Here is a 12,659-nt window from a genome sequence, read left to right on the forward strand (position 1 = left end):
AGCACTTTAATTATGATATTAATATGTCAACTAATGATGATGATAGTCAATCATTCTCATCTGAAGAAACATTAGATCAAGATATTTCACCAGAAATAAATAAAGGGAAAAGAAAGGCAGAAGAGCCAATTGATCTCGAATTATTTGGCACATGGAGAGATGGAGAAAATTTTGACTTTATTTAGACAAATGAAGTTAAAAATGATACTAACATTGGAAGAACCTTCAATTCTACACCTGAGCCAGTAATATCTAGAAAAGATAATAATCATAAGTATCCAATAGCTTAAAATGATACATATTTAGATTTGTCTCATGTTCCATTTAAGGATAAAAAACAAGCAATTGATGACTGTGCACAATCCTTGTTTATCATTATTACCAATTATAAAAATAGTTGGTCAAAGGAAAAATTCCTTGATTATATTGCAGCAACTCTCCAGGGAGATGTGTTGGAATGGTTAAGATTGTGGGAAAAAACTGAAATTGAAAAAAGTCAAAAAACGGTTTTGTTAACAAATTTTCTCACACTTGACACAATTTTAGCTGAATTTGCAAAAATCATAAAAGAAAATTTATGTAGTTTTGCAGGAGATATTAATTTGCAAGCAGATGCAAATTATATTTTGACTAAATTAGAATTATGTAATATTTGTCTTTTTGAAGACTATGTTCAAACCTTTAAAAAATATTATTATCTTATTGATCCACCAGCAAATCAACCCTGGTTAGATCAAATTTTTTTCATAAACTCCTTAATCCATGGGATGAGTTATGTATTAAAACATATCATGATTTTCTCAAAAAAAATGGGGAAGGAAGAATATGATAATCTTGGTTTTCGCATTAATTATGTTCTAAGACTGATAGTAGATCGGTGTCTAGAAGCAAAGGCGAAAAAATAAATAAAAAATCAAATTTCCAACTCACAATACGGTCAAAAATGTTGTCATAAAATTTTGAAAGAAAATTGGAAAATTGGTTGTAATACATTTCCTAAACGAAAAGGATTTTTCCAAAAAACGCAGAAAATATAAATGGAAACCTTGGAAAAAGAACAAAACTTTTTCAAAAAAGAAAAAGTATATTCGAAAAAAGAAACCAAGTGTTTCAAAAAAGAAAACTTGTAAATGTTATATTTGTAACGAAGAAGGTTACTATGCACCTGAATGTCCAAAAAGGGGAAAAAGTGCAGAGAAAATGATCGAAGTTCTTGAAGAACAAGATTTTGAAATAATATATGGCGAAGAAATTTCTGATGAAGAAGAAATCTTATACGAAATTTCTAGTGATGAAGAAAGTTTAGATGAAGAACTAATCTTCATGATGACTAATAATAGTCAAGAAATATCTCAAGAAGCAGATAGTATATCTCAAGAAGAATTACAGGCAATTCGACTTGGAGATGTAATCGGAAAAGAAAAAACTTTTACCGACGAAGAATTAGCAAAATTAAAAAAAAATGCAAGAAGTTGTTGTTCCAAAAATTTATAAACTTTCAAAATTTAACTTTTTTTCAACAAGAGAGTTTGAACAATATAGTGGTAACACTCAAGCAAAATGGTCAGAAGAAGGAAATATTGATATTCCTTTTTTTGATAAGAAAAAGGTTGTAAGATGTAGGAATGGCAACAGGACGGGGTGGGGCCGGGGACTACACTCCCCGTCCTCGATCCCTGAAAGTGATATATTCCCCGTCCTCGCCCCCGATCCCCGACATGGACCCATAGCCCGCCCCCATCCCCACTCCCAATCGAGGATTGGGGATCCCCGACGCTGAAAAATCCCCGGTGGTTTTTTTATTTTTTTTATTTTTTGATCTGTAAAAATCTGTAAACATCCTAATCCTATTGAAATATATTTGTCAACATATTTGCCAATTAAAAAAAATCTATAAACATTTAATTCAAACATATTTGTAACATATTTTCTAATTAAAAAAATCTGTAAACATCCAATTCAAACATATTTCAAATATGATATTTGTCAACATATTTTCTATCTGTAAAGAACAAAATAACATCTATCAATAACTCTGTCCAGCAGAATAGAGTCCTATTCAAATCAATATATACAAATCAATAAATTTGTCCAACAGCATCCTATTCAAATCAATATATCCTAAACGAAATAGCATCAGTCAAATATTCAATAAATCTGTCCAGCAGAGAGAATAGCATCCTGTTCAACAAAATAGCACAAACAACAAAACATCTATCCAGTGGCCCACACACACAAGAAAATTCAACAAGTTGCAAAGAGAATAATTAGTCCCAAGCACAACCCGCAAGGGATAGGTTACCCAAAAATTGAAATTAAAAAAAATAAAATTCCATTACAACATAAAAAATCAAATCCATTGTTTCTCCAATACTCATACAAACCACACAAGAACTTTCATCATCTCTTTCAACTTGAATTCCTGTTAAATAACAAAAGGAAAAAAACAAATAATTAATACTAATAATAAAATGTAAAAATTGTTAACAATTAAAACGAAAAAGATGACAACTAACACAAAAGTGGCACATGACACATCTGAGTCGATCTTATCATCATCATATATAGTTGCATAGCCCACCGATTCCAATGTTGAATTTCCTAAAAAGTAAAGAATATAAATTCGGTATTGAAATTATTCCATGGTAATATAAATAATAAAAGTAAAATAATAATATGTAGATTGGATGAAATAATACCTTTCATCTCTGCACCTTACAACCAACTTTGTGCACTCATTAATGTTTCTAATGTGTTTGGATGTAGTCTACTACGATGTGGACTCACCAACCTTCCACTAGTACTAAATGCTGACTTAGAAGCAACAGTGGATACAGGAATAGCTAAAATGTCCCTAGCTATTGCCTGTAAAGTCGGATACTTTGGTCCATTAACTTTCCATCAATTCAAAACATCAAAACTTGAAGTTCTTGGCAAAACATCATCTTCTAGATAATGGTCCAACTCTGATCTTACATTCTTCATTTTTTTACTTCTCTTTCTACTAATAAACAAATCAAATTCTGAAAGGGTCTCTGTAACAATTTCTGGATGAGTAGAAAAGTCACCAACAACATTGGTCTCCATACTAACTCAGTGCTGATACTCTTGCAACAAATCATAACAAATCAGACGAACCCTATCAACTTCATCTTTAGCTTTGTCTCCATAAAGTTTTTCAAAATAAAACTCCAATACACTCATCTTATACCTAGGATGAAGCACAACTGTAACTCCAATAACATCATGTATCACTAACCAATATTTATCAAAATCTTCCACCATTTTTGATGCCATTGTTCTAATCACTTCAATTTCACAAGAGAGCCATTGAGACAGTGTCATCCTAATCTCACATAAAGCTGGGAAACAAACATTGGCTGTGGGATACTTAGTACCAGAAAATAACTCTGTGATAGGAAAAAAAAAATCTTAAACCTCCCACTAATCTTTCTAGCAAACTCCTATTCTTGCTCACTTGGCACAGGCTTATATTGGGGCTCTCTAATTTTCAACCTAGAAAAGACATCCTTATACAATAAGGCTGTCTAAAGCATCAAGTAGGTTGAATTCCACCTAGTTAGAGATGGCAATTTAAACCTGGCCCGACGGGGACCTGGACCACCCCGTCCGATAAACCGGATTTTCCCCAAAAATTATTCCCCATAGGGTCGGGGCTGGTAGTAAAAAATAGATCCCCGATAATTTTTGGGCCGGGGACGGTGATAGATGCCTCGACCCCGGCCCTGATCCCGCCCCGACCACGCCCCGATCATTCACCGCGTGTGTATATCTATATATATAATATATATGTTTTAGTGTTTAGAACTCAGTTCAGTGGCTTGTTTATTATATTATATAATATATATGTTTAGAACTTAGTGGCTTTTCAACAACTCTCTCTCTCTCTCATTGTCTCGTTCTTCTCCCTCTTCTACTCTGTGTGTGACTGATCTGAGAGATGAGAAAGAAGTGAGGGTCCAAGCTTCTGTTGCCTTCTCCCCTCCTTCCCTTCACCACCGTCCTTCATCACCTTTTCTCCTCCTTCCCGTAGTCCACTTCGCCCATCCGTGGCCTCGTGTGCAGTGAATCCGCCATCGTCGCCATAGTAGGTGGTGGATCGGAGGCAACGTAGCCTCGATCCTCCTTTGCTACCTCCGATTTGTGTTGATCTGGGGTTTACGACGGTGGATCTGCCTCCGATCTGCTATGTTGATCTGCTGAATTTTTTTTTTTGATGTTGTATTTGATCTGTAAGTTGTACACTGACGTCTTTATTGCTGGTTTTTTTTTTTTGGACGGGAAATTTTCGGGATCGGGGAAATCCGATCCCCGTTAGGGGGCAGGGGTGGGGGCGGTGATAGGCTCCCCGTCGGGGATCGGGGTCGGGGACGGGGACATTTCTACCATCGGGGATTGGGGACGGAGAGGGTGATCCCCGGCCCCGCCCCGTTGCCATTCCTACACCTAGTTGCACAATCAAGTCCTAATTTCTAAGTATGTGGAATACGCAATTGGTTGACTGTTTCTTCAAATTTTTCTTGTCTTTTTGGTGTTGTTGTCCAATAAGCTACACTATCTCGAATTTTCTTCACACCCACTCGTATGACATCCAATCCATCTTTCACTATCAAATTCAAAATATGCGCACAACAACGCATATGAAACAAAGTACCACCCAACAAAAGCGATGTATTACTTAACTTATCCATCAACATGGTAATCATGGCATCATTTTGTGGAGCAATTATCAACAGTAACAGTAGAGATTTTCCTATCAATATTGCAGTCCATCGTACACTCAAGCAAAGTATCACAAAGAGCTTCTTTTGTGTGTGGACATGGAACATAAATAAACCTAAAATATGATATTTATAAACAAGTATTAATAACATGCAAATTGAACTGAATAAGACAGAACTTTTAAATGATTTCTTTTGATTGCTAGCAGTCCACATATCAGTTGTGATTGCCACCCTACTTTTATTATGCTCCACCAAACTCAATGTCTTCACCCTCTCATAATCATAAATCTTTAAAATATCACTCTTTATCGTATTTCGTGAAGGCACTTTAAAAAATGGTTGAAGTGCTGCTGAATATCGTTTAAAACCAACATGGTCTACGATAGAGAGGGGATATTCATGCAAGATTATGGCATGTGACAACTCTTTCCTAGCAAAATCTTGATAAAAAATATAAGAATTCATTTTTGGACTCTCTCTACTAAAGTTGTTAGTTAAAGCTTTTTACCTCATGTCCATCACCTTTTTCCTAGTACAACTCTTATGGTGATCATGCAAATGCCTAGTTCCATTTTTGAATCACCTCCAAGATGCTTATTACAATAATTACATATTGCCTTCCACACCCCATTGACTTGTTGTTTTTTAAAATATTCCCACACAACACTAGGTTTTCTTTTAGTTTCTCCACAAATAGTATTACACTCTTCTTCTAAATCAATAACATTTTGATTAGAGAGGGGAGACGGTGAGTTCGTAGGTGAGTTTGTAACTGGCGATGAATGTTGTGACGCGTCACTCTCAAGTGGTGCTTGAGAGTTAACATCTAACATTTTTAACCTTTATAAAAAATAATATGGATTGAATTAATATTAACAAAGGAAACATAAAAATTACTGGAACTGAGAAACAAATTAATAATAACTAAGCTAATGGATTGAATTAATGGAACTGAGAATGGAATCATCAACATCATCATCAACTAATCATCAATTTTCTTCACATAAACAGATAATGGAATCATCAACTAAGCTAATGGAATCATCAATATCATCATCAACTAAGCTAATGGAATCATCAATAAATAAGCTAATAGAATCATCAATATCATCAATTTATATTCAGCTAATGGAATCATCAACTACAAATAGACCAAAAGTAGTAAAATACACTTAGAAGCCACAATCAATAAAGAGAAAATATAATATTTAACCATGACATAAGCTAATAAAAAAATATTAACAAAACTCTATATTTATTCATCATCATCATCATCAACATCATCATCATCAACATCATCATCAGGCTTGAAATATAATCAAGTCCCATAACTTTGAACTAAAATATTTGAACTAAGCAAGTTCTTGCTGAAATATAATTAGGCTTTAAATATCATCAATTTAATAACTATGCAAGTTCTGGCTAATTTCTCAACATCATCATCAGGCTTGAAATATATATATATATATAAATGTTTAGATATATATATATATATATATTTAAAATAAATAAATTTAGAGAAACAAAAAGGAACAGAGGTCGAAACCCCTTGATATACACACATATATATATATATATATATATATGTATGTAACCCTATATCGAAATCCTGAGAGAGAGAGATACCCTTTGAAAATCGGTGGTGAGAGAGGAGTGGTGGTGAGGGGCGAGCAAGTGTCGTGTGTGAGAGAGAGAGAGGGAGGCGAAACTCTAAGTTCTAACCAGCAGCGGTGGTGAGGGAGGAGGATCTGTGAGGTACGAGCGGCGGTGAGGGAGGATCGGCGGTGACGGAAGATCGGCGGTGACGGAAGATCGGCGCCGACGTTGTGTGAAAGAAAGAGAGAGGAAGGCGAAACCCTATAGAGAGAGAGAGAGAGAGAGAGAGAGAGAGAGCAGAGACGACTGTGCTGTGTTTGTGTTGAGTGTGTGTGAGTGTTCAAACAAAACCCTATACACACACACATATGTTATATATAAGCAGGGGCAAAAGAGTAATTTCACGCCGGGGGGCAACTGAGCCTGGGACCGGGGCCGGGATTGGGTCAGGTCCAGGGCTGAAACATGTATCCCCATCCCCGGCCCGAATATCATTAGGGATTTAATTTTTAATACCATCACTGGCTTGCCGGGGGTATTTTTCGGGGAATAACCGCTCAATTTGGGTTTGAGGGATCGGGTCCCCGTCGGGCCAGGTTCCGATTGCCATCTCTAGCAAGATGGAAAAAGAAATATCCTAAAATTCAATATATTCATATTGGATTAATTCAAGTAACCATGACAACCTTATTTCGCCAAGGGATAAATACTCCTATTTTGGTAGTAATTTTTTATAAAAGATTTTCCGACCCAATGAATGCAATCATTGGAGGAATCCAATCTAATTTGGCTAATGGAGTAGTTTGGTTTAATGTTATACCAAATTTTTTTATTTTCATAAATGATCCTAATCTTGAAGACACAGTTAGAATAAGAATTAAAACACGAGGATCAGGAATGAAATCAAATTCCCATGATTTGGCTATTCGTTGAAAAACAATTCACGAATTAACCAAATTTTTTGAAACAAAAACAAGATCAAACGATAATAAAATCGTTGAAATCTTTGAACCAAGACCATTTGACACGATAATATAATATCGTCTAATGAGTTGGAGCGATTTAGAAGTCCCTCGGCAATGGTTAATCCAAGACCTAGTGGGACAATGAGAATCTTCTAAAATAAAAAATCCTTCACAATTACAAATACAGGCATCAGGAAAAAAATTATATATTGAAAATACAGTTCCAAAAATTAAAAGATCAACTTCTGTATTTGAAAAAGATTTTCCTAACAAATCATTTTCAAAATTAAGCATTGGAGAATCAAGTAATAATTCTAATCAATAATCTATTACTTCAAACAATGTTCAGATTCCTATTTTTCCAGGAACAAGAAGACAGTTTGAACATATTAAGTCTGCATATATGTATCATTTTCAAACAAAAAATGATGATACTATTTTTTCTCCTAGCAAAGGAAAAAGAATATAGTGATCCCGATTTTTCCCTTTCTGTATCTATTGTATTCCGGACTTTAGTTCCGTAGAGTTGGTAGTTGTATCTACCTTGTTGTCATCCTTCGATTCCATTTGTTTGAGTTATAGGTTGTGTTGGGCTTGGTTGTTATAGGTTGGTAGAGCATTGGCTCCCATTGTTGTTGCCCAGTTTTTGTATGGTCCGCTCGAGCGGGTCATTCTGCGCTCGAGCATGGTTTACACCTTTTCAGTATTTCGTGTCCCTGGAAAACTTCTGCAGGTGTGTTTTCTACGCTCGAGCAGGTTTACTGCGCTCGAGAGGGTTGCGCTCGAGCAGGCATGTTGGAGCTCGAGCAGGTAGTTCTTTTTCTGAAAAGTTCTGGGAGATGAAAATCTACGCTCGAGCGGAATGGTTTTCGCGCTTGAGCGGATGTACTTTATTCTTGTGTCTTGGCACTCGAGCGGGCCTTCTTGCGCTCGAGCGGACCTAGTTTTTTGTTCTCGATGCTCGAGCATTATGTTTTACGCTCGAGCGGGAATGTCGTATAACAGAGGGCAGCTGGGCATTTTTGAATCATTTTCTACAGTCCCACTCTCTCTCTTACTTTTCCAAAACGCCATTTGAGAGCCTCTCTCTCTAGAACCTTGCCTTCTCTCTAGGGTTTGATCTAGCTAGAGTGTTCTCCTTTCCTTTGGCCTTTACAAAAAGGTTGTTGATCGTCGAGGGCTATCTTTTGATCCAAGTATCTCGGGATTTGGAACTTTTCCATTTTCTTCATCTTCTTCGTTGGGTGTCGACTTTTGAGGTAGGGATTCCTACTCACTCTTATGGTCTTTGACATAGATTTTTGGTTGTTTTGATAAAGTTTGGGTAATTTTGGGACTTAAGGTTTCAAAGTGTTAAAAGAGGGTTTTGTTATTGTGATTCTAAAATGTGTATTGTGGGTTTCAAAATAATGATATTGTTGTTGGTAGTTGATATATAGACCATTGGGTCAATATTGGGAAATGGGGTAGAAAACCCTAATTGGTTGTATAAATTAATTGGTATAATTAATTTGGAAAAATTGTGGCTATATGGAATTGAGTTGGTAATAATGAAATTGGCTCATTATATAGTAGGATAGTGGAGTTGGATTTATTAATCGCTCACTTTTGAAAACATTGATATTTTATCTGTTGGAGCTTTTATTATCTGTTTAGAAATAATTGCTTGGGCTACCGGTGGGGGTTAGTTTTGATTGTTGTAGACAATGCATGATGATTAGGCAAACTAGAACTAATCAATGGGATATGTCATAGAGTATGACGGTTGATAGAATACATTAACGTTATGTATTGATTGATTGTGTATATGACCTATGTGTATATACGTTGTGTGTGTGGGAGGAGATAGGGGATGTACTCCACGGTTTAGGGGAAGATAGGGGATGGAACTCTAAATCGGATGTTATTTGGGAGGAGATAGGGGATGGACTCCACTGATACAGCTCATATGCTTGTCAGATAATGTATTGATATAGCTTCTGTGCTTATCTATGGAAGTGTTGATACAGCTCATATGCTTTTCTTTGGAAGTGTTGATATAGCTAATATGCTTATCTGTTGAAATGTGGATACAACTTGTATTCTTATCTGTTGAGATGTTGATACAACTAGTATGTTTATCTATTGTAAAATGGGAAACGTTTAATATGAGTCACTGTCTCATATAAGTGGTTGGCCAGGTTCTGAGCTGTTGATGTAAATTGTGAAATTGATAAGAAATGGAAAATGAAATGAAACATGAACACAGTGGTCATGAAATGGAAATGGGTTATGAATTGATTTATGGAAATTGAACATTTATCAATTGCTAATGTCTTAGTTATTGCTCATACTGTGTTTAGCATATCTCTACTGGGCGTTGGCTCACCCTATATGGGACATTATTCTCAGGTACAGGTAGCATGCTACCTCCAAGGACATAGCTTGGATGATGATGAGAGTTGAAGACTCTTTTTGTTTGTTTTGTTTGTATTACATGTATATCAAGCCAAGGGCTTATTTTGTATAGAGTTAGTACTCTTCTTTTGTGTAACCAGGTGTTGACTTGGAAAGCTGTAAGCCCATAGGGTATTTGCTTTTGTTGTTAACATGTAATACTGTCGTAAGAATTACTCTGATGAATAGAAATGGTTGGTTTCTTTTATATCAATGCATGTCTAAAGTGATGGGTTTTATGTATTATTTTGAGGGCGTTACAACTTGGTATCAAAGCTACCGGGTTCAAATACTTTGGGTACGTAGGAAGTGATTAGGATCACAATGGGTTTGTCTCGCTTGATAGAGACTTAGATGTAGTGTTATGTGCTTATATGATAACATGTTTGTGTGACTATGTGGGTATGGAATGTAGTTTCTAGGATGTTGATGGGATCCTTGGGTTTCTGGGAGTCTTGTTGGAAAAGCACTTGATCAATACTGTTTCTAACTGGAACTCTATTAACGCCTCGGGACTATCATTATCCGAAAATGAAATTAGCAATTGCTTATGTGATTATGTGCTTACGTGGAGTGAATTACAGTTGTCCATGCATTAGGATGAGAGTGTTATAGCTTCGGCACATTTGTGAATGTGCTATTGGTCTTGGTTACCTTTATTAGAATGTCTGGACGAGGACGTGGTAGGCGTGGCAGGCGCGGTAGGCAGGAGATGCCTTTACCGGATGATATTCCGGCACAGTAGGAGGGAGTTGGTTAGGCTAATGTGGCCGAGCCAGCGGGTCAGCAGGCTATGAGTGCCTTGGCCTGAGAAATAGCAGGAGCTTTGGGTATTCTCAGAGCTGGAAATCAGGAACAGGCCCACGCAACTGAGGCAGGGCCTTCCTTCTTGAAGAGGGAATTCTTTCGGTCAAACCCAGACGAGTTTGTTGGGGATCTGAAGGAGCCACTTAAGGCTGACGAGTGGTTGGAACAGATGTAGAAGACGTTCAAGATGCTTCGCATCGAGGACGGGGCTCTAAAGGTGACCTTGGCATCCTTCCAACTGAAGGGATATGCGGGTCAATGGTGGAAGTACGAGAAGGGCAGCGTTGGGGGTGCATGGGAGGTTTTTGTGAATACCTTCCAGGAGAAGTTTTTATCTTCAGCTGCTAGGGAGAAGCTGAGGGAGCAGTTTTGCTAGCTTAAACAGCAGGGCTTGTCAGTGGCCGAGTTTGAGGCTACTTTTACTAGTCTGTCCAGGTTTTCACCTGAACTTGTGGCATTCGAGGAACGTCGTTGCTTTGAGTTTGAGCGAAAGTTGAGGCATGGACTCAAGTTGAGAGTTGGAGAGCTGAGAGTTGGAGGGTCCTTTATCCGAGAGTACAGACGTTTGGTTGATGCTGCAGCTCATATGGAGATTATGATGCAGGAGGAGGATGAAGGGCAGAGAGGCTCCAAGAGGAGCCAAGATGGTCAGGGTGATGGCAGGAGACAGAGGGGTTCTAACCCTCAGCAGTCTCAGAGTGGTTTGGCTAGATCGACCTTTCCAGTGCCGAGTGCAGGCTCTGGGAGAGGTAGTCAGGGAGGCTTGACTTGTTTTACGTGTGGCCAACTGGGTCACAAGTCTTCGGTTTGCCCGTAGAAGGGAGGGGGTCAGCGAGCTGCTTCTTCTTCAGCTAGACATCAGGGCCAGAGTCAGGGTAGGGGTCAGCCTTTGTCTTGCTATCAGTGTGGTCAGCCTGGGCACTTGAAAAGGTATTGCCGAAAGTTGAGTGCCACTTCAGGAGCATCTGGTTCTAGGCAGATGCAGAGTTATCAGCCAGCTCAATCTGTGCAGGCCTCGAGGGCCAATCCGGGAGCTTCGTAATCCCAGTCAGTGTAGCAGTCTTTTGCTCCTAGAGGTGAGCAGGTGGATCAAGGGCCTACAGGGCACGCGTATGCTGTTACCGCGCAGGACCTAGTATCGACTCCATCAATAGTGAGAGGTACCTTTTTGTTTTGTAACTCGGTTGCTAGTGTATTGATTGATGCGGGTGCGTCCCATTCTTTTTGTATCTGCTACATTTGCATCTATGTTGGAGTTGGAGTTGGCACTGTTAGCATCTCCTATTTGTGTTGTATCACCTGTTGGGGGTGAATTGATTTTGAAACATGGATGTAGAGGTTGTGATATAGAGGTCGCTGACCATAGGCTTCCTTTTTCTTTTGTTGTCATGCCCATGAAGGGTTTTGATGTTATTTTGGGTATGGATTGGCTATCGTCATACCGGGCAGTTATTGATTGCTACCGCCAGAGGGTCACAGTTTGTACCTTGAGCAGGGAGTTTTTCTATTTCTTGGGGGATCGGATTAGTAGTGTGTTGCCACCGACGTATGATCCGCAAGTGCGGAGTAAGGTTAGTGGTCTACTTGCTAGCTTTATGAGTGATGAGTGTGATGAGACCCATATTGTATTGCCGAGGGTGGTTTGCGAGTATTCGGATGTTTTTCTCGAGGATCTCGTTAGTTTGCCACCTCACTGAGAGATAGAGTTCTCTATTGATTTAGTGCCCGGCACAGCGCCGATTTCTATGGCACCTTATCGTTTTGCCCCAGCCGAGTTGAGTGAGTTGAAGATTCAGCTCCAGGAATTGCTAGATAAGGGTTTTGTTCGCCCTAGTGTTTCTCCGTGGGGAGCACCGACCCTCTTTGTTAAAAAGAAAGATGGTGCCTTGAGATTGTGTATCGACTACCGAAAGTTGAATCGGGCTACGGTTAAGAATAAGTACCCTATGCCCCGTATAGATGATTTGTTTGACCAGTTGAAGGGTTCCCATTATTTCTCTAAGATAGACTTGAGATCGGGTTACCACCAGTTGAGGGTCAGGGAGGAGGATATTCCTAAGACGACATTCCGTACGCGGTATGGCCATTATGAGTTTCTGGTGATGCCATT

The sequence above is a fragment of the Camellia sinensis genome, chromosome 1 (genome assembly GCF_055761805.1).
Source record: "Camellia sinensis isolate YWXY chromosome 1, ASM5576180v1, whole genome shotgun sequence".
Taxonomy (NCBI): domain Eukaryota; kingdom Viridiplantae; phylum Streptophyta; class Magnoliopsida; order Ericales; family Theaceae; genus Camellia; species Camellia sinensis.